This window comes from Oncorhynchus gorbuscha, linkage group LG23, assembly GCF_021184085.1.
Source record: "Oncorhynchus gorbuscha isolate QuinsamMale2020 ecotype Even-year linkage group LG23, OgorEven_v1.0, whole genome shotgun sequence".
Taxonomy (NCBI): domain Eukaryota; kingdom Metazoa; phylum Chordata; class Actinopteri; order Salmoniformes; family Salmonidae; genus Oncorhynchus; species Oncorhynchus gorbuscha.
The window spans coordinates 34,530,733-34,557,344 of record NC_060195.1 but is presented as its reverse complement, the minus strand read 5'-3'; the positions used below and the strand labels follow the sequence as shown (position 1 = coordinate 34,557,344).

Below are 26,612 nucleotides of genomic sequence, written 5' to 3'. Positions count from 1 at the left end.
CTGTTCTAAATCGCTGGAAATGACAACTTGAAGTCTGGCATCCAACACCACGTCTATGTTTTGATGGCCTGCCATAACGCGGACGACGCTGGGCCGTCCTTTGGGAATGAACCCGGGTCTGTAGTAACGCCTCTAGCAATGCGATTTCTTCCAGGGAAAACCAGATGTTTAAGTTATTAGTTATTGTGAAACACGTAAATTCTGGTCTTCATTTCGACAGTTCGTTGCAAAAGTGATATATTTTGGTCTGTTAGTAGTAAATCCAGCTCTTTTTGCCCCTAGTAGTTGAACTCTACCATTGACCTCATGCTGTTTACGTCATCTCAAAGGTGTTCGGTATGAAATACACTCCCTTCTAGATGTACACTCCCCTTGTAACAAGAAATACACGACAACGGTGGTCATGTCAACTTGTATTATTTCCTAATGGCTATGAGTGAATTGTGGTGCAATAGGCTCATAGTTCAATGGTTGAGAATTCTAATCCCACATGGGTTAGTTATCTTTTTTTGTTTCTCAAATCGTTCATTTACAATATTCATCCCGTGCCCACACTTCTAATTCTGAAAAGTGAAAGCATACCTGTTTTTATACAGTACCCACGACCAATCTGCCAAAAAAAGAGCTACTGCATAAATACTGCAGTGCAGGTTGGATTGAATTGAGCCACTAATATTCATTTTCAAGATGATGATTGCACTTTTCTTCCCAACACAATACCGCAATAAATGTAAATCTACACTTTACCTTTTTTTTTTGCACGGGGGATACCAACTTACACTGCAAGTGGCAATAGATGGCAGGAACTCGGCGGCTTACCAATGTGAGACGTATATGCTCGCGATGCACATCATTTTATTATCAGAGTCTGACAGTGGACTTCTGGTAAGTATGCTTTAGTGAGAAAGTGTTGGGATCTACTACATTTAACCACACCCAAAATGAATATAATATGAGCAATTCCCCCCCACCCACAACTTCTCACTTGAAAGCATTTTTTGTTGTTGTTGAAGAGGTTGGGCAAGGCTGAAATCGGAGTTGAGAGTTACCATTTAAAGCTAATTTCCTGCAATTCTAAACATTTTGCCATGTCTTATGAGTGTTCATATAATACCAGGGGTTGAGATCTGACTGAGTTAAAAAATAAATCGTGACCCCGTGGCCCGTATTGACCTCATTCTGGGTCTGGATCCGGACCGCAGTCCTCCTGATGAATATGGCTGGCCTATAAGGTCAGTAAGACACAAAAACTGATTCATTCCTGGATTTGATACAAAATAGATCTCAATGGCCAGGTCGCAATTGTAAATGAGAACTTGTTCTCAACTTGCCTACCTGGTTAAATAAAGGTGAAATAAAAATAAATAAAAAATCTGGCTGTTCAGGCTCCATTACGCCCCCTAGTGGCTGGCGTTCATTTCTCAACATCTCATGCATGTTGTATCAGAGGAGATGTTCTGGTCCTGTGGAGGAAAACAGAGTGCAGGAGAGGGCACTGCAAAGACATGCATCTCACAGCGGCAGTTATCAACATCATTTCTTCTTCGAAAGCGTCCCCTCGCAAGGATCTGATGTGAATGCTGTTCTCAGTTAAATGTTACAGAAAGACTAGCATCTCTCAGTAGAGAAGAAGACAGAGGAGGAGCAGGACACAGTACCAGTAGACTGGACTGGACACAGAGCGTAATGGCCTCTCCTTATAAGTCTGGAATGCTGGACCACTGGCTGTTCTCTCTATTGATCTGATTGAGCTGTGGGGGTAAGGGGATGGACCAAGGCTGCCTGAAGTCCAGCAGAAAGGAGCTACTGGTCCCTCACTACCTCCACATCCCCCTGCCTCCCCTCACTGTCTCCCTCCAGTATTCACTATTCACTTTTGATGTGGAGCCACTCCTATTGATCCCCATTGATTCTAATCTTGTTCCACCAACCTCTATCGCCACACACGATGAGCACACATGCATTCTCCATGTTTTGGCAGCGTGATGTGGCAGCCTATGGCCTGTGATATTACATATGACCTAACTACTTTAAATGTGGCAAGGGGTCGTTGCAGCTACGGGCTTATTGCTTTCGTGGCACAGACTCTCGTCAGTTCATTTATTTCCGTAGCGTCTCTCCACCTTAGTGACGGCATCGAAGGTTCACTTGAGACAAGTTTTGAAACGGTTTTTCCCTTACGTACACGGCTCTTTTATTCCTAAATGGCAATTCTTTCACACAGGACTCACAGGAGGTGCACGCGCGGTGCAACACTCCAATATAACAGGTCACAGCCCGAGAGAAAAGAGCCACACAATTTATTACACAGCTTGAGTTATAAGTCCTTTGATGCTGGGCCATGGTATATAAATACACAGACATACAATTAGAGCTGTATGTGTGTGTATTTAAGCCTCACTCCCTTCGATTGGCATCATTCATTATCCAACATGCAAGCTGTTAAACCCCAGTTTGTCTCGTTGTCGTTCCAGAGCTTCGTTATTTTATTTTCACTCAGTGACTTCTCTTATCACGCAAACGCCTCTTAAAATCCAGTGTTAAAGCTACTGTAGACGTGACCGTTTCCTCAGAACTGCAGTATAGTTTCATGGCGAGCTGTGACGTCCCTCACTCCTCGGCACAAACGTCCCTCACTCGGCACAATCATGGCTTGTAACTTGCATATGGATGAACAGATGCTCGCGACAGTGCTTGTGTGTGCACGTCTTTCATGACCTGCACACATTTAGGCATTTCCTGTTTATCATAAAAATACAGGGCAGACATGTTCTTATCAGACCTAAAGGTTTAAGGTAGCAGCAGCTCCCTTTACATGCTTTTAGAAGTATGCGTGTGTGTTTTAGATATGCACAGTGTGCCACAGCACCATAGACTGTGGGGAGACACCCAGGCTTTTAAGAGGTCTATTCATCCCCCACAGCCAATAGGTCCCAGTGGAGAGACGAAGCCGGAGGGCCACAGTGGGGACTATTTCTGCTCTGTCACTGTATTGGACTAAACTAGCGAACTGAATCCAGTGCCACAGCCAAGGGACCACAAAAGACAAGCACAACAGAAGGAACAAAATAGTTTATCAAAAGCAGCAGAGAGGTTACTTTCTAGCTGGCTAATCAATGATAAAAATAAATAAACATCAAAATAGCACTATAAACCTCATAGGGTTTCAAGACTGTCTGTCTGAAAAGAAATATAGCATCCTTGTCTGGGATTGAAGTGGGTAATCCCAGTATCTGTATCACCTTTAACAAGCAAACAAAAATAAAGGGAAGATAATCTCTGTCTGTGTAATCCTAAATCCGCCATAGAGTGATGTGTTGTCTCTGAAGTGGGAGTTGGGTTGGAGGAGGAGAGGGATGATGAGCGTGGGGCCGTGGGGCCAGGGCAGCAGCGTGGGGCCGTGGGGCCAGGGCAACAGCGTGGGGCCGTGGGGCCAGGGCAACAGCGTGGGGCCGTGGGGCCAGGGCAACAGCGTGGGGCCGTGGGGCCTAGGGCAACAGCGTGGGGCCGTGGGGCCAGGGCAACAGTGTGGGGCCGTGGGGCCAGGGCAACAGCGTGGGGCCGTGGGGCCAGGGAAACAGCGTGGGGCCGTGGGGCCAGGGAAACAGCGTGGGGCCGTGGGGCCAGGGCAACAGCGTGGGGCCGTGGGGCCAGGGCAACAGCGTGGGGCCGTGGGGCCAGGGCAACAGCGTGGGGCCAGGGAAACAGCGTGGGGCCAGGGCAGCAGCGTGGGGCCGTGGGGCCAGGGAAACAGCGTGGGGCCAGTGCAGCAGCGTGGGGCCAGGGCAACTGCGTGGGGCTGTGGGGCCAGGGCTACAGCCTGGGGCCATGGGGCCAGGGAAACAGCGTGGGACCAGGGCAACAGCGTGGGGCCGTGGGGCCAGGGCAACAACATGGGCCTGGCCGCACACAGCTTTATGACATAGATACAGTAGCAGACAGCTTGTTCTTTCTGCTGGGACGAAGAGAGCCCTGGACAGGCCACGTCCTTGAGAGAGAGGCTTACACAGTCTGATCTCTAGGCTCACAGAGGTCAAGATAAACACACATTTACAATGCCAGGGTACAGTGCTGCGTGTGTGTGTGTGTGTGTGTGTGTGTGTGTGTGTGTGTGTGTGTGTGTGTGTGTGTGTGTGTGTGTGTGTGTGTGTGTGTGTGTGTGTGTGTGTGTGTGTGTGTGTGTGTGTGTGTGTGTGTGTGTGTGTGTGTGTGTGTGTGTGTGTGTGCATCAGGGATTGTGGAGGTTAAATGGGGATGGCTGGCGAATGAGGTGAAAGGGCAGAGGGTAACAGAGGAGGACGCCGGTTAAAAAGGTTGGCGACCGTCCAAATGTGGTATAAGGGTGTGACTGAGCTGCATGGGGGGAATTAACCAAATCTGGATAAGATTATCATAAAATCCCATAATTTCCTTTTAATTCAAACATTAATCATTAAATGCTGTTTTCCCAGCCATCTGTCTCTGTTCACTTTTGTCCACCTGCATCTCAGGACTCAGGGCAGGCTTGGAGAGGACACACACACATAAAGACAAACACATACACACACACCCTGCTCAGGCTGCTCTCCCAACAGGACTGACTGTACAACCATTACAACCAACCAATCCCAAATGACCAACATACCATACAAAAAAAACAAGTCTATCTGTATACATCCATGTGTTCACATTAGTGTCCTCCAAATTGTTATCTATCGATTTATTCATCCCTCCTTCCATCCATCCATCCATTCATCCATCCTCCCTCCATACATCTCTCCTTCCTTCCTTCCTTCCTTCCTTCCTTCCTTCCTTCCTTCCTTCCTTCCTTCCTTCCTTCCTTCCTTCCTTCCTTCCTTCCTTCCTCCCTCCCTCCCTCCCTCCCTTCCTTCCTTCCTTCCTTCCTTCCTTCCTTCCTTCCCTCCCTGTTTTCATCCATCCATCATCCCTTGTTCCATCCCTCCCTCCCTCCCTCCCTCCCTCCCTTCCTTCCTTCCTTCCTTCCTTCCCTCCCTATTTTCATCCATCCATCATCCCTTGTTCCATCCATCCATCCCTTATTCCCTCCCTCCCTCCCTCCCTCTCTCAACCATCCATCCATCCCTTATTCCCTCCCTCCCTCCCTCTCTTAACCATCCCTCCTTCCTTCCTTCCTTCCATCTGTCCATCTATTAATCTATGATTCTTGTTTCCTCATGTATTATCTCCAAACAGCACTGCACCTTACAGCACTGAGTTGGCTCGGGACTGCAAAGCTACAAAGACTCCCACTAAACCTTGGCAAGCGTAGGGCACAGGCTTCGTCCAAATTGTTAAATAATCAATGTGTTCCCATGACAACCAGTGCTCGCCCCGCATTGGCTGCGCGGCCCGCTTAGCTGCCTCTCCCTGGTTCACCTCTCAGGACGCTGACTGCAGCTTATGCGTCTCTGTCACACATGCGTGGCCAGGGGCTCAGCATCAGCTTGGCTGGCCTGCCTGCACACTGCCTGTCTGTCCACATCGCATTAGGACTGTAGCTACAATCCTCCCCCTGCAATGAATGAATGAAACAGCAGAGGGGCCAGCAGGAATGGTCTGTCTTGGGGAGAGACGGTCAGTTATGCTGGTTACAGATCTTTACTAAATACTGGCAATTAGAGCCCACACGCCCAGACGCCCTCTGTCTCCACTACCTAGCTAGAGTACAACTTTTAAAAAATCCTCTTTTGTGAATGAAGTGTGATGCTACACCTTTAAATTCTTAATCTGATTCATTCCCGATTTTTCAATACAGTTACGATTCATTCTCTGAATAATTGCATGAAAATACCTATTATTATCATATAAACTCCATGTGAATACCAGTGAAAACAGTATCGTAAAATAAAGTACAAACAATATTATCCTATATATGATGATGTCATATGCTGGCACTGCAATAGATAGCGAGGCCACGCCTCAAATGAAATCCAAGCTCCTCCTCATGCAGCAGTATTTCTATGGTGTTTTTAACTCCTTGAGTTCCCTGGGGTACAGGAAGGTTTGGCATGTGCATAGCAACGAGATGCTGACAAGACAATAGGTTAGTGTTCCTTAGCAGACATCTCCATCCTCCTTTACAGAGCACACTGATACTTTATGGCAGCCCTATATGGCAGCCTAATGGCAACATCACAGTGAAATATGACAGTGCCTCTGATCCATTCCAGGGTAATGGAGGCTGTTCTGTCTGAAGATATGTGTACCATTAGGAGATGCTTTCCCTCTGCCTTCACTCATTCGTGCTGATTACTAATATATAGACATGGTGTGCTCAAGACCAATAGAGTCAATCTTAACCTTCCCTACAGTACCTCGTAGGCTTCAGCGGTATCCACATTGTCATACCTTCATACCGACCTTGTGCCATACCGGGATATTCGGTAATACCGGTACTGAACACAAGGGGTGCTGTTTTCAAACCTCACTAACACTATGTAATCTAATGTTTAGTAATGCTAACAAGTGTATGGAAAAATAGTGAAAAAATGATGAAACTATACTGAATATATTCATGTCACAAATAATTGATTAAAACACACCATTTTGCATTGAAGGTCTACAGTAGCCTCAACAACACTCTGTAGGTGAGCACCATGGTATAGCCAGAGGACAGCTAGTTTCCGTCCTCCTCTAGTATATTGACTTCAATACAAAACCTATGAGACTTGGGATTCCATAGTCTTACTCAGTAATTATGACAACTTCCAGAGGACATCCTCCAACCTATCAGAGCTCTTGCAGCATGAACTGACATGTTGTCCACCTAATCAAAGGATCAGAGAATGAAAATAGCAGTGAAAGCATACGCTACAGCTAGCAAGCACTGCAGTATTTAAAATGTGGTGAGAAGTTGACTCAAAGAGAGAGAAAGACAATAGTTGAACAGTGTTGAACAAATACATTTCATTAAAAATAAAGGAGACGCAAGAGAGAGAGAGAGAGGGAGAGACAGAGAGAGAGAGAGAGAGAGAGAGAGAGAGAGAGAGAGAGAGAGAGAGAAAGAGAGAGAGAGAGAGAGAGAGAGAGAGAGAGAGAGAGAGAGAGAGAGAGAGAGAGAAAGAGCTGGCTATATTTCATTTCCCCCGTTTCACTTAGCTAGCAAATGCCGCAAGCGAACTAGTTTAGCCTACTCACCCGGCTGAAACAGAGAGGGATGCTATGTTAGCTAGCTGGCTATGGCTATCCAACACTGGAACTCTTCCAAGTCAAGGTAATCTTTTGATTTTATTAATTTATTGTCACAGGGGCCCACCGGTTTAACTGCTAAGTACACTGTACTACTGCATGATTGTAGAGGGTTTACTAATGCGTTAGTTCTATTAGCTATGTTGTTGACTTGACGTTACCTAATATGGTGACAACGATGTAAGTGATGTGTAGCAGGTTATAATATGAAGGTTTGGCTTGGAAAGGTTTTTCGCCTGGTCACAGACAGCTGATGCATTGTGCACTGAAGTCCACAAGCAAAGGGAAAAGGTGAGCGGAGGAGAGTGCGTAGATGCAAGAAGCAATTATACAACGATCTGGCTGCTATGAAAGTGAACTGTGTTTGCATGTGATCAAGGGTGTATTCATTCCGCCAATTCTGTTGAAAAAAAAAAATTTAACAGATGCAAATGGAACATACCAGAATTTGACCAATATAAACTCTTGTTTGAACTGTTGGACTAATGATTACACCTTAGATCAGCTAGATGCAAGCAAGATTGTACAGGTTGTAGCAACCTCATGATGGGTATTGGGAAAACGTTTGTATCATGTAGTAAGTAGCCTAAACCTATCCATTTTACATTGAGCTGGGTTAATGGAATATGAATGACAGTCATACAATATGCTGTAATAGAAATAATGCTATGCTCATAAAAAAATATATTATCCTCACTCATCTTAAACAGCACTGACCACCACTGGTATACAAGTAACAACAAAATGCTACTCACAGTATTCTGCATGCACAAAACAAATATTAGCCAACAAGGCTCTTGATCCAGAAGGGGATTCTCTGCTGTTACCAAGTGAATGCTTGATTTTGAAAGAAGCTAACCACTTAGCAAATCAAATGCCCAACTGCAGAGCATTTAGCACATTTGAAACAGTTAACTTTATAGTTGTAAGATATCTAGCAGGAAAACATATAGTAGTGAATTCCATACTGTAACTAGATCATCTGGCACATGCTGCACAACAGTGAGTGACAAGGCTCCGATCTCTTGTTGTTGTATGTTTGTAAACAAACACCATGTGACACGTGACTGAGGACCTCCATGAGTTTCATAATGATGTGACACGTGACTGGGGACCACCATGAGCTTCATAATGATGTGACACGTGACTGGGGACCACCATGAGCTTCATAATGATGTGACACGTGACTGAGGACCACCATGAGCTTCATAATGATGTGACACGTGACTGAGGACCACCATGAGCTTCATAATGATGTGACACGTGACTGAGGACCACCATGAGTTTCATAATGATGTGACACGTGACTGAGGACCACCATGAGCTTCATAATGATGTGACACGTGACTGAGGACCACCATGAGTTTCATAATGATGTGACACGTGACTGGGGACCACCATGAGCTTCATAATGATGTGACACATGACTGGGGACCACCATGAGCTTCATAATGATGTGACACGTGACTGGGGACCACCATGAGCTTCATAATGATGTGACACGTGACTGGGGACCACCATGAGCTTCATAATGATGTGACACGTGACTGAGGACCACCATGAGCTTCATAATGATGTGACACGTGACTGAGGACCACCATGAGCTTCATAATGATGTGACACGTGACTGGGGACCACCATGAGCTTCATAATGATGTGACAGGTGACTGGGGACCACCATGAGCTTCATAATGATGTGACACGTGACTGGGGACCACCATGAGCTTCATAATGATGTGACACGTGACTGGGGACCTCCATGAGCTTCATAATGATGTGCCACGTGACTGGGGACCACCATGAGCTTCATAATGATGTGACAGGTGACTGGGGACCACCATGAGCTTCATAATGATGTGACACGTGACTGGGGACCACCATGAGCTTCATAATGATGTGACACGTGACTGGGGACCTCCATGAGCTTCATAATGATGTGCCACGTGACTGGGGACCACCATGAGCTTCATAATGATGTGCCACGTGACTGGGGACCACCATGAGCTTCATAATGATGTGACACATGACTGGGGACCACCATGAGCTTCATAATGATGTGACACGTGACTGAGGACCACCATGAGTTTCATAATAATGTGATAAGTGACTGGGGACCACCATGAGCTTCATAATGATGTGATAAGTGACTGGGGACCACCATGAGCTTCATAATAATGTGATAGGTGACTGGGGACCACCATGAGCTTCATAATAATGTGATAAGTGACTGGGGACCACCATGAGCTTCATAATAATGTGATAGGTGACTGGGGACCACCATGAGCTTCATAATGATGTGCCACGTGACTGGGGACCACCATGAGCTTCATAATGATGTGACACATGACTGGGGACCACCATGAGCTTCATAATGATGTGACAGGTGACTGGGGACCACCATGAGCTTCATAATGATGTGACACGTGACTGGGGACCACCATGAGCTTCATAATGATGTGACACGTGACTGAGGACCACCATGAGCTTCATAATAATGTGATAAGTGACTGGGGACCACCATGAGCTTCATAATAATGTGATAAGTGACTGGGGACCACCATGAGCTTCATAATAATGTGATAGGTGACTGGGGACCACCATGAGCTTCATAATGATGTGCCACATGACTGGGGACCACCATGAGCTTCATAATAATGTGATAAGTGACTGGGGACCACCATGAGCTTCATAATAATGTGATAGGTGACTGGGGACCACCATGAGCTTCATAATGATGTGACACGTGACTGGGGACCACCATTATTTTGTATTGCACAAGTTAATTGCAGGTATTTCCTTAAAAAATAGCTACAAATATTCAAATGTATTAGTTAAATTGTTTGACGGTGTTCAAAAACCATCCCTTGGCTATTTCCAAATAGCCTGGTATATGGTATATAAGGTATACCGCTCAAGCCTAGTACCTACTGATGCTTACAAAAAACAATGGTTCCATACACTATATATACAAAAGTATGTGGACACCCCTTCAAATGAGTGGATTCGGCTATTTCAGTCACACCTGTTGCTGACAGGTGTATAAAATCAAGCACACATCCATGCAATCTCCATAGACAAACATTGGCAGTAGAATGGCCTTACTCAGTGACTTTCACTGTGGCACCGTCATAGGATGCCACCTTCCACCAAGTCAGTTCATAAAATGTCTGCCCTGCTAGAGCTGCCCCCGCCAACTGTAAGTGTTGTTAGTGTGAAGTGGAAATGTCTAGGAGCAACAATGGCTCAGCTGCAAAGTGGTAGGCCACACAAGCTCACAGAACGGGACCACTGGAGTGCTGGAGCTCGTAGGCCGTAAAAATGGTCTGTCCTCAGTTGGGACCACCGAGTTCCAAATTTCCTCTGGAAGAAAATTAACCACAATAACTGTTAGTCGTGAGCTTAATGAAATAGGTTTCCATGGCCGAACTGCCGCACACAAGCCTAAGATCACCATCCGCAATGCCAAGTGGTGTGAAGCTCAGCGCCATTGGACTCTGGAGCAGTGGAAACGCGTTCTCTGGAGTGATGAATCACACTTCACCATCTGGCAGTCCGACGGACGAATCTGGGTTTGGCGGATGGCAGGAGAAAATTACCTGCCCGAATGCAGTGCCGACTGTAAAGTTTGGTGGAGGAGAAATAATGGTCTAGGGTTGTTTTTCATGTTTCGGACTAGGCCCCTTAGTTCCAGTGAAGGGAAATATTAACGCTACAGCATATAATGACATTCTAGACGATACTGTGCTTTTAACTTTGTGGCAACCGTTTAGGAAAGGCCCTTTCCTGGTTCAGCATGACAATGCCGTGCATAAAGCGAGGTCCATACAGAAATGGTTTGTCGAGATCGGTGTGGAAGAACTTGACTGGCCTGCACAGAGCCCTGACCTCAACCCCATCGAAGACCCTTGGGAAGATTTGGAAGCCCGACTCATGTTGCCCAACATCAGTGCCTGACCTCAGTGCCCAACCTCACTAACACTCTTGTGGCTGAATGTAAGCAAGTCCCAGCAATCTAGTGGAAAGCCTTCCCAGAAGACTGGAGGCTGTTAAAGCAGTTAAAGGGGGACCACTCCATATTAATGACCATGATTTTGGAATTAGATGTTCGACGAGCAGGTGTCCACATACGTTTGGTGATGTAGTGTATCAATACAACGTCATCTACAATTACTTGTCTCTGTGAGCTGGTCAGTGTGTTGTAAGACATACTGGGTTTGTGTGTTTCCTGCGGAAGGTGGGATGAGCAGCACAGTCAGTCGGTCGGTGGTGCCTCATTCTGTTCCTTGGGCCTTCATTTGCCTCTCGTATGCCACGCTGCAGTGCAATCAATACCTATTCAATTACCATGCACCCAACATCTTATTCACGCTGAGCTGAGGCCCTGTTCACTATCAGAAGGACCAGGGGAGATGGGAGGAGGAGGGAAGGAGAGGAGAGAAGGAGATAGGAGGGAGAGAAGGAGGAAGGGAGCGAAAGAAGGAGAGAGAAGGGACAGACAGATGGACAGTATATAGAACCTGCTCTTGTTGAACCTTAGCGTTGTATTATCCATTAGTGTTCCATTCTCCCCAAGTGTTCCATTCTCCCCTTGGTGTTCCATTCTCCCTTAGTGTTCCATTCTCCTTGAGTGTTCAATTCTCCCTTAGTGTTCCAATCTCCCTTAGTGTTCAATTCTCCCCTTAGTGTTCCATTCTCCCCTTGGTGTTCCATTCTCCCTTAGTGTTCCATTCTCCTTGAGTGTTCAATTCTCCCTTAGTGTTCCAATCTCCCTTACTGTTCCATTTTCCCTTAGTGTTCCATTCTCCCCTTAGTGTTCCATTCTCCCCTTAGTGTTCCATTCTCCCTTAGTGTTCAATTCTCCCCTTAGTGTTCCATTCTCCCCTTTGTGTTCCATTCTCCCTGAGTGTTTAATTCTCCCTGACTGTTCCATTTTCCCTAAGTGTTCCATTCTCCATTAGTGTTCCATTCTCCCCGTAGCGTTCCATTCTCCCTTAGTGTTCCATACTCCCTGAGTGTTTAATTCTCCCTTAGTGTTCCATTCTCCCTTAGTGTTCTATTCTCCCCTTAGTGTTCCATTCTCCCCTAGTGTTCAATTCTCCCTTAGTGTTCCATTCTCTCTTAGTATTGTATTCCCCCTTAGTATTTTATTCCCCCTTATTGTTCCATTCTCCCTTAGTGTTGGAGGGCCAGTAGGAGGCACTATTTTCTATGGTCAAAAGGGTGCTGTTTAACGGTGTATCCTGACTCTCTGTGGTCACTAAAGATCTCATGGCACTTATCATAAGAGTAGGGATGTTAACACCGGTGTCCGGGCTAAATTGCCAATCTGGCTCTCATACCATCATGGTCACCTAATCATCCCTAGCTTCCAATTGTCTCATTTCTCGCCCCTCCTCTCACCTCTAACTATTCCACAGGTTTTTGCTGTAAATGTGAATGTGTTCTCAGTCAACTATCCTGGTAAAATACTGTATATTTATTTATTTTAAAACAAGTAAATTAATTACTTCACTCATAAAGCAGGTCTATTAAACAACATGGTTTGCATGGGAAGAACAGATTTGATGCGAATGATTGAGCATTGTAACACTGATGCTCTTTCGCTTTCTCAGAGCGAGAATGACACGCACACACAGTCACAGTTTTAGGAAAGGATCATTAATAGGCGGTCACAGCTGTCAGCAGCATTCCCACCTCATCTTGATGTAATATTACTAAAGCGTGCTCAGGCTTAGCTTCCTGTTTGGTCACGGTGAACGGCTCCAAATGAGCCTCAGAGAGGTGGCTAGTCTGACCTTCAGTCCAGCAGACACAGCCACACTCTGAAATTGTATTACTTATCACTCCCAGTGGATGCTTCAGAATTCATGATCCTGTTATTACGTGGTAATCAAGTTGGGGCATGGGAATGTGTGTCTGATGACTCCATGTACTGTATCTAGGCTGGCATATAGAGTAGGTGTGTGTATATGAATGGTGTGTGTGTGTGTGTGTGTGTGTGTGTGTGTGTGTGTGTGTGTGTGTGTGTGTGTGTGTGTGTGTGTGTGTGTGTGTGTGTGTGTGTGTGTGTGTGTGTGTGTGTGTGTGTGTGTGTGTGTGTGTGTGTGTGTGTGTGTGTGTGTGTGCTAAGCCTTACATCTGAGTGTTTGTTTGGGTGCTTCAAATCAAATCCAATCTTTTTTCTCCACATGCTTGGTAAACAACAGGTGTCGACTAAAGGTGAAATGCTTACTGACCGGCCCTTCCCAACAATGCAGTGTGTGTATGCGTGAATGTGTATGTGTTGATGCATTCATGTAAGCTCGTATTTAAACGTGTGTTTTAATAGGGTTGTCCATGTGGTGTAATAGGGTTGTCCATGTGTTTTAATAGGGTTGTCCATGTGGTGTAATAGGGTTGTCCATGTGTTTTAATAGGGTTGTCCATGTGTTTTAATAAGGTTGTCCATGTATTTTAATAGGGTTGTGCATGTGTTTTAATAGGGTTGTGCATGTGTTTTAATAGGTTTGTCCATGTGTTTTAATAGGGTTGTCCATGTGTTTTAATAGGGTTGTCCATGTATTTTAATAGGGTTGTGCATGTGTTTTAATAGGGTTGTGCATGTGGTATAATAGGGTTGTCCATGTGTTTTAATAGGGTTGTGCATGTGTTTTAATAGGGTTGTGCATGTGTTTTAATAGGGTTGTCCATGTGTTTTAATAGGGTTGTCCATGTATTTTAATAGGGTTGTCCATGTGTTTTAATAAGGTTGTTCCATGTGTTTTAATAGGGTTGTCCATGTATTTTAATAGGGTTGTGCATGTGTTTTAATAGGGTTGTCCATGTGATGCAAAAGGGTTGTCCATGTGGTGTAATAGGGTTGTCCATGTGTTTTAATAGGGTTGTCCATGTGGTGTAATAGGGTTGTCCATGTGTTTTAATAGGGTTGTCCATGTATTTTAATAGGGTTGAGCATGTGTTTTAATAGGGTTGTCCATGTGTTTTAATAGGGTTGTCCATGTGTTTTAATAGGGTTGTCCATGTGTTTTAATAGGGTTGTCCATGTGTTTTAATAGGGTTGTCCATGTGTTTTAATAGGGTTGTGCATGTGTTTTAATAGGGTTGTGCATGTGTTTTAATAGGGTTGTCCATGTGTTTTAATAGGGTTGTCCATGTGTTTTAATAGGGTTGTGCATGTGTTTTAATAGGGTTGTCCATGTGTTTTAATAGGGTTGTCCATGTGTTTTAATAGGGTTGTGCATGTGTTTTAATAGGGTTGTCCATGTGTTTTAATAGGGTTGTCCATGTGTTTTAATAGGGTTGTGCATGTGTTTTAATAGGGTTGTCCATGTATTTTAATAGGGTTGTCCATGTGTTTTAATAGGGTTGTCCATGTGTTTTAATAGGGTTGTCCATGTATTTTAATAGGGTTGTCCATGTGTTTTAATAGGGTTGTGCATGTGGTTTAATAGGGTTGTCCATGTGTTTTAATAGGGTTGTCCATGTATTTTAATAGGGTTGTGCATGTGTTTTAATAGGGTTGTGCATGTGTTTTAATAGGGTTGTGCATGTGTTTTAATAGGGTTGTGCATGTGTTTTAATAGGGTTGTGCATGTGTTTTAATAGGGTTGTGCATGTGTTTTAATAGGGTTGTCCATGTGTTTTAATAGGGTTGTCCATGTATTTTAATAGGGTTGTCCATGTGTTTTAATAGGGTTGTGCATGTGGTTTAATAGGGTTGTCCATGTGTTTTAATAGGGTTGTCCATGTGTTTTAATAGGGTTGTCCATGTGTTTTAATAGGGTTGTCCATGTGTTTTAATAGGGTTGTCCATGTATTTTAATAGGGTTGTCCATGTGTTTTAATAGGGTTGTGCATGTGGTTTAATAGGGTTGTCCATGTGTTTTAATAGGGTTGTCCATGTGTTTTAATAGGGTTGTCCATGTGTTTTAATAGGGTTGTCCATGTATTTTAATAGGGTTGTCCATGTGTTTTAATAGGGTTGTGCATGTGGTTTAATAGGGTTGTCCATGTGTTTTAATAGGGTTGTGCATGTGGTTTAATAGGGTTGTCCATGTGTTTTAATAGGGTTGTCCATGTGTTTTAATAGGGTTGTCCATGTGTTTTAATAGGGTTGTGCATGTGGTTTAATAGGGTTGTCCATGTGTTTTAATAGGGTTGTGCATGTGGTTTAATAGGGTTGTCCATGTGTTTTAATAGGGTTGTCCATGTGTTTTAATAGGGTTGTCCATGTGTTTTAATAGGGTTGTCCATGTGTTTTAATAGGGTTGTCCATGTATTTTAATAGGGTTGTCCATGTGTTTTAATAGGGTTGTGCATGTGGTTTAATAGGGTTGTCCATGTGTTTTAATAGGGTTGTCCATGTGTTTTAATAGGGTTGTCCATGTGTTTTAATAGGGTTGTCCATGTATTTTAATAGGGTTGTCCATGTGTTTTAATAGGGTTGTGCATGTGGTTTAATAGGGTTGTCCATGTGTTTTAATAGGGTTGTCCATGTGTTTTAATAGGGTTGTCCATGTGTTTTAATAGGGTTGTCCATGTGTTTTAATAGGGTTGTCCATGTATTTTAATAGGGTTGTGCATGTGTTTTAATAGGGTTGTCCATGTATTTTAATAGGGTTGTCCATGTGTTTTAATAGGGTTGTGCATGTGGTTTAATAGGGTTGTCCATGTGTTTTAATAGGGTTGTCCATGTGTTTTAATAGGGTTGTCCATGTGTTTTAATAGGGTTGTCCATGTGTTTTAATAGGGTTGTCCATGTGTTTTAATAGGGTTGTGCATGTGTTTTAATAGGGTTGTGCATGTGGTTTTATAGGGTTGTCCATGTATTTTAATAGGGTTGTGCATGTGTTTTAATAGGGTTGTGCATGTGGTTTTATAGGGTTGTCCATGTGGTTTAATAGGGTTGTCCATGTGTTTTAATAGGGTTGTCCATGTGCTTTAATAGGGTTGTCCATGTGTTTTAATAGGGTTGTCCATGTGTTTTAATAGGGTTGTCCATGTGTTTTAATAGGGTTGTCCATGTGTTTTAATAGGGTTGTCCATGTGTTTTAATAGGGTTGTCCATGTATTTTAATACGGTTGTCCTTGTGTTTTAATAGGGTTGTCCATGTGTTTTAATAAGGTTGTCCATGTGTTTTAATAGGGTTGTCCATGTGTTTTAATAAGGTTGTCCATGTGTTTTAATAAGGTTGTCCATTTATTTTAATAAGGTTGTCCATGTGTTTTAATAGGGTTGTCCATGTGTTTTAATAGGGTTGTCCATGTGTTTTAATAGGGTTGTCCATGTGTTTTAATAGGGTTGTCCATGTATTTTAATAGGGTTGTCCATGTGTTTTAATAGGGTTGTCCATGTGTTTTAATAGGGTTGTCCATGTGTTTTAATAGGGTTGTCCATGTGTTTTAATAGGGTTGTCCATGTATTTTAATAAGGTTGTCCATGTGTTTTAATAAGGTTGTCCATGTGTTTTAATAAGGTTGTCCATGTATTTTAATAGGGTTGTCCATGTGTTGTATTGTGGTTGTCCATGTGGTGTAATAGAGTTGTCCATGTCTTGTAATGGGGTTGTTCATGTGGTGTAATAGGGTTGTCCATGTGTTGTAATAGGGTTGTCCATGTGTTGTATTGTGGTTGTCCATGTGGTGTAATAGAGTTGTCCATGTCTTGTAATGGGGTTGTTCATGTGTTTTAATAGGGTTGTCCATGTGTTCTATTGTGGTTGTCCATGTGTTTTAATAGGGTTGTCCATGTGTTTTAATAGGGTTGTCCATGTGTTTTAATAGGGTTGTCCATGTGTTTTAATAGGGTTGTCCATGTGTTTTAATAGGGTTGTCCATGTGTTTTAATAGGGTTGTCCATGTGTTTTAATAGGGTTGCCCATGTGTTTTAATAGGGTTGTCCATGTGTTTTAATAGGGTTGTCCATGTGTTTTAATAGGGTTGTCCATGTGTTTTAATAAGGTTGTCCATGTGGTGTAATAGGGTTGTCCATGTGTTTTAATAGGGTTGTCCATGTGTTTTAATAAGGTTGTCCATGTATTTTAATAGGGTTGTGCATGTGTTTTAATAGGGTTGTCCATGTGGTGTAATAGGGTTGTCCATGTCTTGTAATGGGGTTGTCCATGTGGTGTAATAGGGTTGTCCATGTCTTGTAATGGGGTTGTCCATGTGGTGTAATGGGGTTGTCCATGTCTTGTAATGGGGTTGTCCATGTGGTGTAATAGGGTTGTCCATGTCTTGTAATGGGGTTGTCCATGTGGTGTAATAGGGTTGTCCATGTCTTGTAATGGGGTTGTCCATGTGGTGTAATGGGGTTGTCCATGTCTTGTAATGGGGTTGTCCATGTGGTGTAATAGGGTTGTCCATGTCTTGTAATGGGGTTGTTCATGTGGTGTAATGGGGTTGTCCATGTCTTGTAATGGGGTTGTCCATGTGGTGTAATAGGGTTGTCCATGTCTTGTAATGGGGTTGTTCATGTGGTGTAATGGGGTTGTTCATGTGGTGTAATAGGGTTGTCCATGTCTTGTAATGGGGTTATTCATGTGGTGTAATAGGGTTGTCCATGTCTTGTAATGGGGTTGTTCATGTGGTGTAATAGGGTTGTCCATGCCTTGTAATGGGGTTGTTCATGTGGTGTAATGGGGTTGTCCATGTCTTGTAATGGGGTTGTCTATGTGTTGTAATGGGGTTGTCCATGTCTTGTAATGGGGTTGTTCATGTGTTGTATTAGGGTTGTCCATGTGTTTTAATAGGGTTGTCCATGTGTTTTAATAGGGTTGTCCATGTGTTTTAATAGGGTTGTCCATGTGTTTTAATAGGGTTGTCCATGTGTTTTAATAGGGTTGTCCATGTGTTTTAATAGGGTTGTCCATGTGTTTTAATAGGGTTGTCCATGTATTTTAATACGGTTGTCCTTGTGTTTTAATAGGGTTGTCCATGTGTTTTAATAAGGTTGTCCATGTGTTTTAATAGGGTTGTCCATGTGTTTCAATAAGGTTGTCCATGTGTTTTAATAAGGTTGTCCATTTATTTTAATAAGGTTGTCCATGTGTTTTAATAGGGTTGTCCATGTGTTTTAATAGGGTTGTCCATGTGTTTTAATAGGGTTGTCCATGTGTTTTAATAGGGTTGTCCATGTATTTTAATAGGGTTGTCCATGTGTTTTAATAGGGTTGTCCATGTGTTTTAATAGGGTTGTCCATGTGTTTTAATAGGGTTGTCCATGTGTTTTAATAGGGTTGTCCATGTATTTTAATAAGGTTGTCCATGTGTTTTAATAAGGTTATCCATGTGTTTTAATAAGGTTGTCCATGTATTTTAATAGGGTTGTCCATGTGTTGTATTGTGGTTGTCCATGTGGTGTAATAGAGTTGTCCATGTCTTGTAATGGGGTTGTTCATGTGGTGTAATAGGGTTGTCCATGTGTTGTAATAGGGTTGTCCATGTGTTGTATTGTGGTTGTCCATGTGGTGTAATAGAGTTGTCCATGTCTTGTAATGGGGTTGTTCATGTGTTTTAATAGGGTTGTCCATGTGTTCTATTGTGGTTGTCCATGTGTTTTAATAGGGTTGTCCATGTGTTTTAATAGGGTTGTCCATGTGTTTTAATAGGGTTGTCCATGTGTTTTAATAGGGTTGTCCATGTGTTTTAATAGGGTTGTCCATGTGTTTTAATAGGGTTGTCCATGTGTTTTAATAGGGTTGCCCATGTGTTTTAATAGGGTTGTCCATGTGTTTTAATAGGGTTGTCCATGTGTTTTAATAGGGTTGTCCATGTGTTTTAATAAGGTTGTCCATGTGGTGTAATAGGGTTGTCCATGTGTTTTAATAGGGTTGTCCATGTGTTTTAATAAGGTTGTCCATGTATTTTAATAGGGTTGTGCATGTGTTTTAATAGGGTTGTCCATGTGGTGTAATAGGGTTGTCCATGTCTTGTAATGGGGTTGTCCATGTGGTGTAATAGGGTTGTCCATGTCTTGTAATGGGGTTGTCCATGTGGTGTAATGGGGTTGTCCATGTCTTGTAATGGGGTTGTCCATGTGGTGTAATAGGGTTGTCCATGTCTTGTAATGGGGTTGTTCATGTGGTGTAATGGGGTTGTCCATGTCTTGTAATGGGGTTGTCCATGTGGTGTAATAGGGTTGTCCATGTCTTGTAATGGGGTTGTTCATGTGGTGTAATGGGGTTGTCCATGTCTTGTAATGGGGTTGTCCATGTGGTGTAATAGGGTTGTCCATGTCTTGTAATGGGGTTGTTCATGTGGTGTAATGGGGTTGTCCATGTCTTGTAATGGGGTTGTCCATGTGGTGTAATAGGGTTGTCCATGTCTTGTAATGGGGTTGTTCATGTGGTGTAATGGGGTTGTTCATGTGGTGTAATAGGGTTGTCCATGTCTTGTAATGGGGTTATTCATGTGGTGTAATAGGGTTGTCCATGTCTTGTAATGGGGTTGTTCATGTGGTGTAATAGGGTTGTCCATGTCTTGTAATGGGGTTGTTCATGTGGTGTAATGGGGTTGTCCGTGTCTTGTAATGGGGTTGTCTATGTGTTGTAATGGGGTTGTCCATGTCTTGTAATGGGGTTGTTCATGTGTTGTATTAGGGTTGTCCATGTGTTTTAATAGGGTTGTCCATGTGTTTTAATAGGGTTGTCCATGTGTTTTAATAGGGTTGTCCATGTGTTTTAATAGGGTTGTCCATGTGTTTTAATAGGGTTGTCCATGTGTTTTAATAGGGTTGTCCATGTGTTTTAATAAGGTTGTCCATGTGGTGTAATAGGGTTGTCCATGTCTTGTAATGGGGTTGTCCATGTGGTGTAATAGGGTTGTCCATGTCTTGTAATGGGGTTGTCCATGTGGTGTAATGGGGTTGTCCATGTCTTGTAATGAGGTTGTCCATGTGGTGTAATAGGGTTGTCCATGTCTTGTAATGGGGTTGTTCATGTGGTGTAATGGGGTTGTCCATGTCTTGTAATGGGGTTGTCCATGTGGTGTAATAGGGTTGTCCATGTCTTGTAATGGGGTTGTTCATGTGGTGTAATGGGGTTGTCCATGTCTTGTAATGGGGTTGTCCATGTGGTGTAATAGGGTTGTCCATGTCTTGTAATGGGGTTGTCTATGTGTTGTAATGGGGTTGTCCATGTCTTGTAATGGGGTTGTTCATGTGTTGTATTAGGGTTGTCCATGTGTTTTAATAGGGTTGTCCATGTGTTTTAATAGGGTTGTCCATGTGTTTTAATAGGGTTGTCCATGTGTTTTAATAGGGTTGTCCATGTGTTTTAATAGGGTTGTCCATGTGTTTTAATAGGGTTGTCCATGTGTTTTAATAAGGTTGTCCATGTGGTGTAATAGGGTTGTCCATGTCTTGTAATGGGGTTGTCCATGTGGTGTAATAGGGTTGTCCATGTCTTGTAATGGGGTTGTCCATGTGGTGTAATGGGGTTGTCCATGTCTTGTAATGAGGTTGTCCATGTGGTGTAATAGGGTTGTCCATGTCTTGTAATGGGGTTGTTCATGTGGTGTAATGGGGTTGTCCATGTCTTGTAATGGGGTTGTCCATGTGGTGTAATAGGGTTGTCCATGTCTTGTAATGGGGTTGTTCATGTGGTGTAATGGGGTTGTCCATGTCTTGTAATGGGGTTGTCCATGTGGTGTAATAGGGTTGTCCATGTCTTGTAATGGGGTTGTTCATGTGGTGTAATGGGGTTGTCCATGTCTTGTAATGGGGTTGTCCATGTGGTGTAATAGGGTTGTCCATGTCTTGTAATGGGGTTGTTCATGTGGTGTAATGGGGTTGTTCATGTGGTGTAATAGGGTTGTCCATGTCTTGTAATGGGGTTATTCATGTGGTGTAATAGGGTTGTCCATGTCTTGTAATGGGGTTGTTCATGTGGTGTAATAGGGTTGTCCATGTCTTGTAATGGGGTTGTTCATGTGGTGTAATGGGGTTGTCCGTGTCTTGTAATGGGGTTGTCTATGTGTTGTAATGGGGTTGTCCATGTCTTGTAATGGGGTTGTTCATGTGTTGTATTAGGGTTGTCCATGTGTTTTAATAGGGTTGTCCATGTGTTTTAATAGGGTTGTCCATGTGTTTTAATAGGGTTGTCCATGTGTTTTAATAGGGTTGTCCATGTGTTTTAATAGGGTTGTCCATGTGTTTTAATAGGGTTGTCCATGTGTTTTAATAAGGTTGTCCATGTGGTGTAATAGGGTTGTCCATGTCTTGTAATGGGGTTGTCCATGTGGTGTAATAGGGTTGTCCATGTCTTGTAATGGGGTTGTCCATGTGGTGTAATGGGGTTGTCCATGTCTTGTAATGAGGTTGTCCATGTGGTGTAATAGGGTTGTCCATGTCTTGTAATGGGGTTGTTCATGTGGTGTAATGGGGTTGTCCATGTCTTGTAATGGGGTTGTCCATGTGGTGTAATAGGGTTGTCCATGTCTTGTAATGGGGTTGTTCATGTGGTGTAATGGGGTTGTCCATGTCTTGTAATGGGGTTGTCCATGTGGTGTAATAGGGTTGTCCATGTCTTGTAATGGGGTTGTTCATGTGGTGTAATGGGGTTGTCCATGTCTTGTAATGGGGTTGTCCATGTGGTGTAATAGGGTTGTCCATGTCTTGTAATGGGGTTGTTCATGTGGTGTAATGGGGTTGTTCATGTGGTGTAATAGGGTTGTCCATGTCTTGTAATGGGGTTATTCATGTGGTGTAATAGGGTTGTCCATGTCTTGTAATGGGGTTGTTCATGTGGTGTAATAGGGTTGTCCATGTCTTGTAATGGGGTTGTTCATGTGGTGTAATGGGGTTGTCCGTGTCTTGTAATGGGGTTGTCTATGTGTTGTAATGGGGTTGTCCATGTCTTGTAATGGGGTTGTTCATGTGTTGTATTAGGGTTGTCCATGTGTTTTAATAGGGTTGTCCATGTGTTTTAATAGGGTTGTCCATGTGTTTTAATAGGGTTGTCCATGTGTTTTAATAGGGTTGTCCATGTGTTTTAATAGGGTTGTCCATGTGTTTTAATAGGGTTGTCCATGTGTTTTAATAAGGTTGTCCATGTGGTGTAATAGGGTTGTCCATGTCTTGTAATGGGTTGTCCATGTGGTGTAATAGGGTTGTCCATGTCTTGTAATGGGGTTGTCCATGTGGTGTAATGGGGTTGTCCATGTCTTGTAATGAGGTTGTCCATGTGGTGTAATAGGGTTGTCCATGTCTTGTAATGGGGTTGTTCATGTGGTGTAATGGGGTTGTCCATGTCTTGTAATGGGGTTGTCCATGTGGTGTAATAGGGTTGTCCATGTCTTGTAATGGGGTTGTTCATGTGGTGTAATGGGGTTGTCCATGTCTTGTAATGGGGTTGTCCATGTGGTGTAATAGGGTTGTCCATGTCTTGTAATGGGGTTGTTCATGTGGTGTAATGGGGTTGTCCATGTCTTGTAATGGGGTTGTCCATGTGGTGTAATAGGGTTGTCCATGTCTTGTAATGGGGTTGTTCATGTGGTGTAATGGGGTTGTTCATGTGGTGTAATAGGGTTGTCCATGTCTTGTAATGGGGTTATTCATGTGGTGTAATAGGGTTGTCCATGTCTTGTAATGGGGTTGTTCATGTGGTGTAATAGGGTTGTCCATGTCTTGTAATGGGGTTGTTCATGTGGTGTAATGGGGTTGTCCGTGTCTTGTAATGGGGTTGTCTATGTGTTGTAATGGGGTTGTCCATGTCTTGTAATGGGGTTGTTCATGTGTTGTATTAGGGTTGTCCATGTGTTTTAATAGGGTTGTCCATGTGTTTTAATAGGGTTGTCCATGTGTTGCATTGTGGTTGTCCATGTCTTGTAATGGGGTTGTCCATGTGTTTTAATAGGGTTTTCCATGTGTTGCATTGTGGTTGTCTATGTGTTGTAATGGGGTTGTCCATGTGTTTTAATAGGGTTTTCCATGTGTTGTATTGTGGTTGTCTATGTGTTGTAATGGGGTTGTCCATGTGTTTTAATAGGGTTTTCCATGTGTTGTATTGTGGTTGTCTATGTGTTGTCAGTGTTTATTTTGTGGGATGCACAGGGCAGTGGCAGCTGCTGCCTGGTCTGTGGATTACGCTGTATGGTAAGAGAATCAGCAGAATCTGGGTTAATAATTTAATCTACCCCCACTGCACACCTCCATGTCCGCCTGATTCCTCTGGTGCCAGGTTACTTGACCCACCGTCATCCTTCCACACTGCTCTAATCATTTCTATTCGTTATTACACGGAATGCGTCGGAATTGGCACACTATTCCCTATTTAGTGGACTACTTTTGACCACAGCCGGACTGCAACAGCCTCTGTCACTCCTTGATTGACGGGTTGCTTAAAATGACCACAAAAAGATGTGCGTCAATACATCGTTACGGGAAATTCTGAAAAATAAATATAATTAATACACATTATTATTGCTAGAAATTCGGAGAGAACGGTGGATGCCCTTTCAAATCCATTAACATGGCCCACTGATCTGGAGGGGAGAAAACATGTCATATGTACGCATCATCCTCAGTATGCTTGGTATGATCCCGCCCCCACTGCTCCGTCTACATCAGAGGTCTCTGCAGATTGCTAGCTCGCAGGCAGCCCTCTCTCGGCTGGTTGCTACCCCTTGTTGCTAAGATGAGAGCAACACGTGTTCCTCTGTGCGGTTTGGGATTCTGCCTGTACTGAGTGAGAGCCAGCGACAGTGTACAGCCCTACGCTGCCATTTTCAAGCTATCTGACGATTATAGTGTTATAATATTGTTTTGCCATCCATAGTCAATTACATGACCAAATAAAGGACTTTGTGTTCTGGTCATTGAACATAGTCCCTTTACGTGGGCTGTTTCTCTGGGATGCTAAGCGTCTCCTGATGTTATAGCCTTATTTTGGCAGCATATTTTGCCACCACAGTGTGACCTTTGACCTTTGACTGTGTTGGTGTGCTGCTTTCGGGGCATTGGCCGAGCTGACAGCTTCCAAGCCATCCCTGCCTGAGCACCAACATACACAGCACCACCTATTTAAACACAAAAACAACCTTGGCTCCAAAAGAAACCCACCAAAACAAATTATCCATTTGTTTCTTTAAAAAAAGACCATCATTTGAATCCTTAAGCTGAACCTGCGAGCCATGGGGAGATGGGGAGGGAAGCAGAGAGAGGCAGTTGTGCGGTAGGGAGAAGTACACTGTACAGGAGAGGCTACAAGGTGCTGGATGGTCAATCCAAAGTCTGCACTGGCCGTGCAGTATTTACAGTGATATGGCCTCTGCAGAAGTCAGGGCATTTATACTTCTTTCACTTCGCGGAGCAGTGCAGAGCTGTTGTGAAGGAAGTTGTCAAGGAAGTGAGTTTGTGTTTATACAGGACCTCCCGCCCCCACTTACTGTTAACCAATCAGAACTATAAGCATTGTTACAAAATTTGGGAAGCGCACAGCGATGCGGCACAGACCTCAAATTGGCTTCTGTATGCTTCCGGAGGAGCTCCGATTGCGTTCCCTCCATACGGAGCTTCCAACCACATTTTCAGATTAAACATAAATTGGTCGGCACATACACCACAGATCCTCTTTGGAGAGCCACTGCTAAAACAACCAACGCTGATGACAGAGCCACCTATGACCCTGGCCAGGATAGAGAGAGGATGGAAACAGCCCAGCAGCCCTCCTCCCCATCCCCTTCCCCTCCTCCAGTCATCATGGCCCACAGAGCTCAGCAGGTCGACTGTGGAACACCCACACGCAGCTCCATTCACCGCCTGTCCTCCCGGGCTCTGCCCGCGTTCACTTTGGCTGGCAAAGCGTGTAGGTGTTGAAAGTGATGAAGAATTACAGTAAAGTAGGACAATGGCGAGGCAACAAAAAGTGTGACACTACTTTCTACTGCACAATTATGAATACATTCATGAGCACGTTTGTCCATATGCTGGTGTATTTCCTGCCAATTGAAATGGCGGTGAAAAAATAAATGTCCTTTTGTTTCAAACGTTTGTATTACTTTGGGGATTGCCAAGCCAATCTGCCTTCTGTTGAGGTTCCAGACTTCCCTGTCTCTTCTTCTCCTGTAGAACACCTCAGGTTGGATCACGACACACAGGCTTCATGGAAGACCGTGTCACAGCACAGATCAGAGCACACTCAGAGCAGCCATCATTTGGGCATGAACACATGACACAAACACTGATCAGAGCAGACAGGCAAGAGGCTTAAAAGTTTAAACATTTCAGTATCTAGGCCTCAGATCTGATGATAAGGCATTTGTTCATATAGTCCTTCAGTCAGACCAAGGGAAACAACATTGGAGCATGGGGCAAAAGTAAAATATTCAAATTCAATAATATTCTAAGCTTTAAATCAAGATTTTAATATACATTGAGTGTACAAACATTTTTGAACATAGACTGGCCAGGTGAATGCAGGTGAAAGCTATGATCCCTTATTGATGTTGCTTGTTAAATCCACTTCAATCAGTTAAGATAAAAAGACAGGTTAAATAAGGATTTTTAAGCCTTGTGACAATTGAGACATAGATTGTGTATGTGTACCATTCAGAGGGTGAATGGGCAAGACAAAATATTTAAGTGCCTTTGAACAGGGTTATGGAGGTAGGTGCCAGGCGCAGCGGTTTCAGTGTGTCAAGAACTGCAAAGCGTCTGGGTTTTTCACTCTCAACAGTATCCCGTGTGTATCAAGAATGATCCACCTAACTTGACACAACCGTGGGAAGCATTGGAATCAACATCCCTGTGGAATGCTTTTGACACCTTGTAGAGTCCACGCACTGACGAATTGAGGCTGTTCTGAGGGCAAAAGGGGGTGCAAGTCATTATAATTAAGGTTGTCCTAATGTTTGGTACACTCATTGTACACACAAGAAGGTTACGATAAACAAGATCATTCCTTTAGTGTGCTAAGATCAAAGAAGCCTATCGTGGTAATTTAATATCTCCCATGAAGCAACTCTGTGGTAATTACATACGGTACATGACTCCAGCAGCTCATCGCTACCTCGTTCTCTCTTGAGGACGCTTAGAGGAGAGAGGAATAAGTGGATGTTTATAATTCTTTATATTGGCACAACACAGAGGAGGGTCATGACCTAAACATGAATAACAATACTTTGGTGTATTCAATTGGAGTAGAAATATAATATGGATCTGTTATAACAGATATGAAAAGATGGCTAATACTATACTGCCTATGGCCATTCTAGCTGGGAGGAGAGTTTTCGAACAGCTTTTCATCTCCTGGGCACAAGTGAGAGCAATCTGGTGTTGCGGTGTCATTGGCTTCGTTTTGATAATGCGCTGTAAATAGCAGCGCAACCACATGTAACCATGGCATTACCTGGTCACCTGGCCTGCCTAGCGGAAACAGCATCCACAGGAGATGACATTCCAGGGTTCAAAGTGCACAGCCTGATAT

The 26,612-nt window shown here is 43.5% G+C and overlaps 1 protein-coding gene across 6 annotated transcripts in view; it reads right to left on the bottom strand.

Annotated features, from left to right (window-relative positions):
* The window catches only part of LOC124011070 (disks large homolog 3-like), a 174,922-nt gene that overhangs the window by 76,809 nt on the left and 71,501 nt on the right, over nucleotides 1-26,612 (bottom strand). The window lies entirely within an intron of this gene.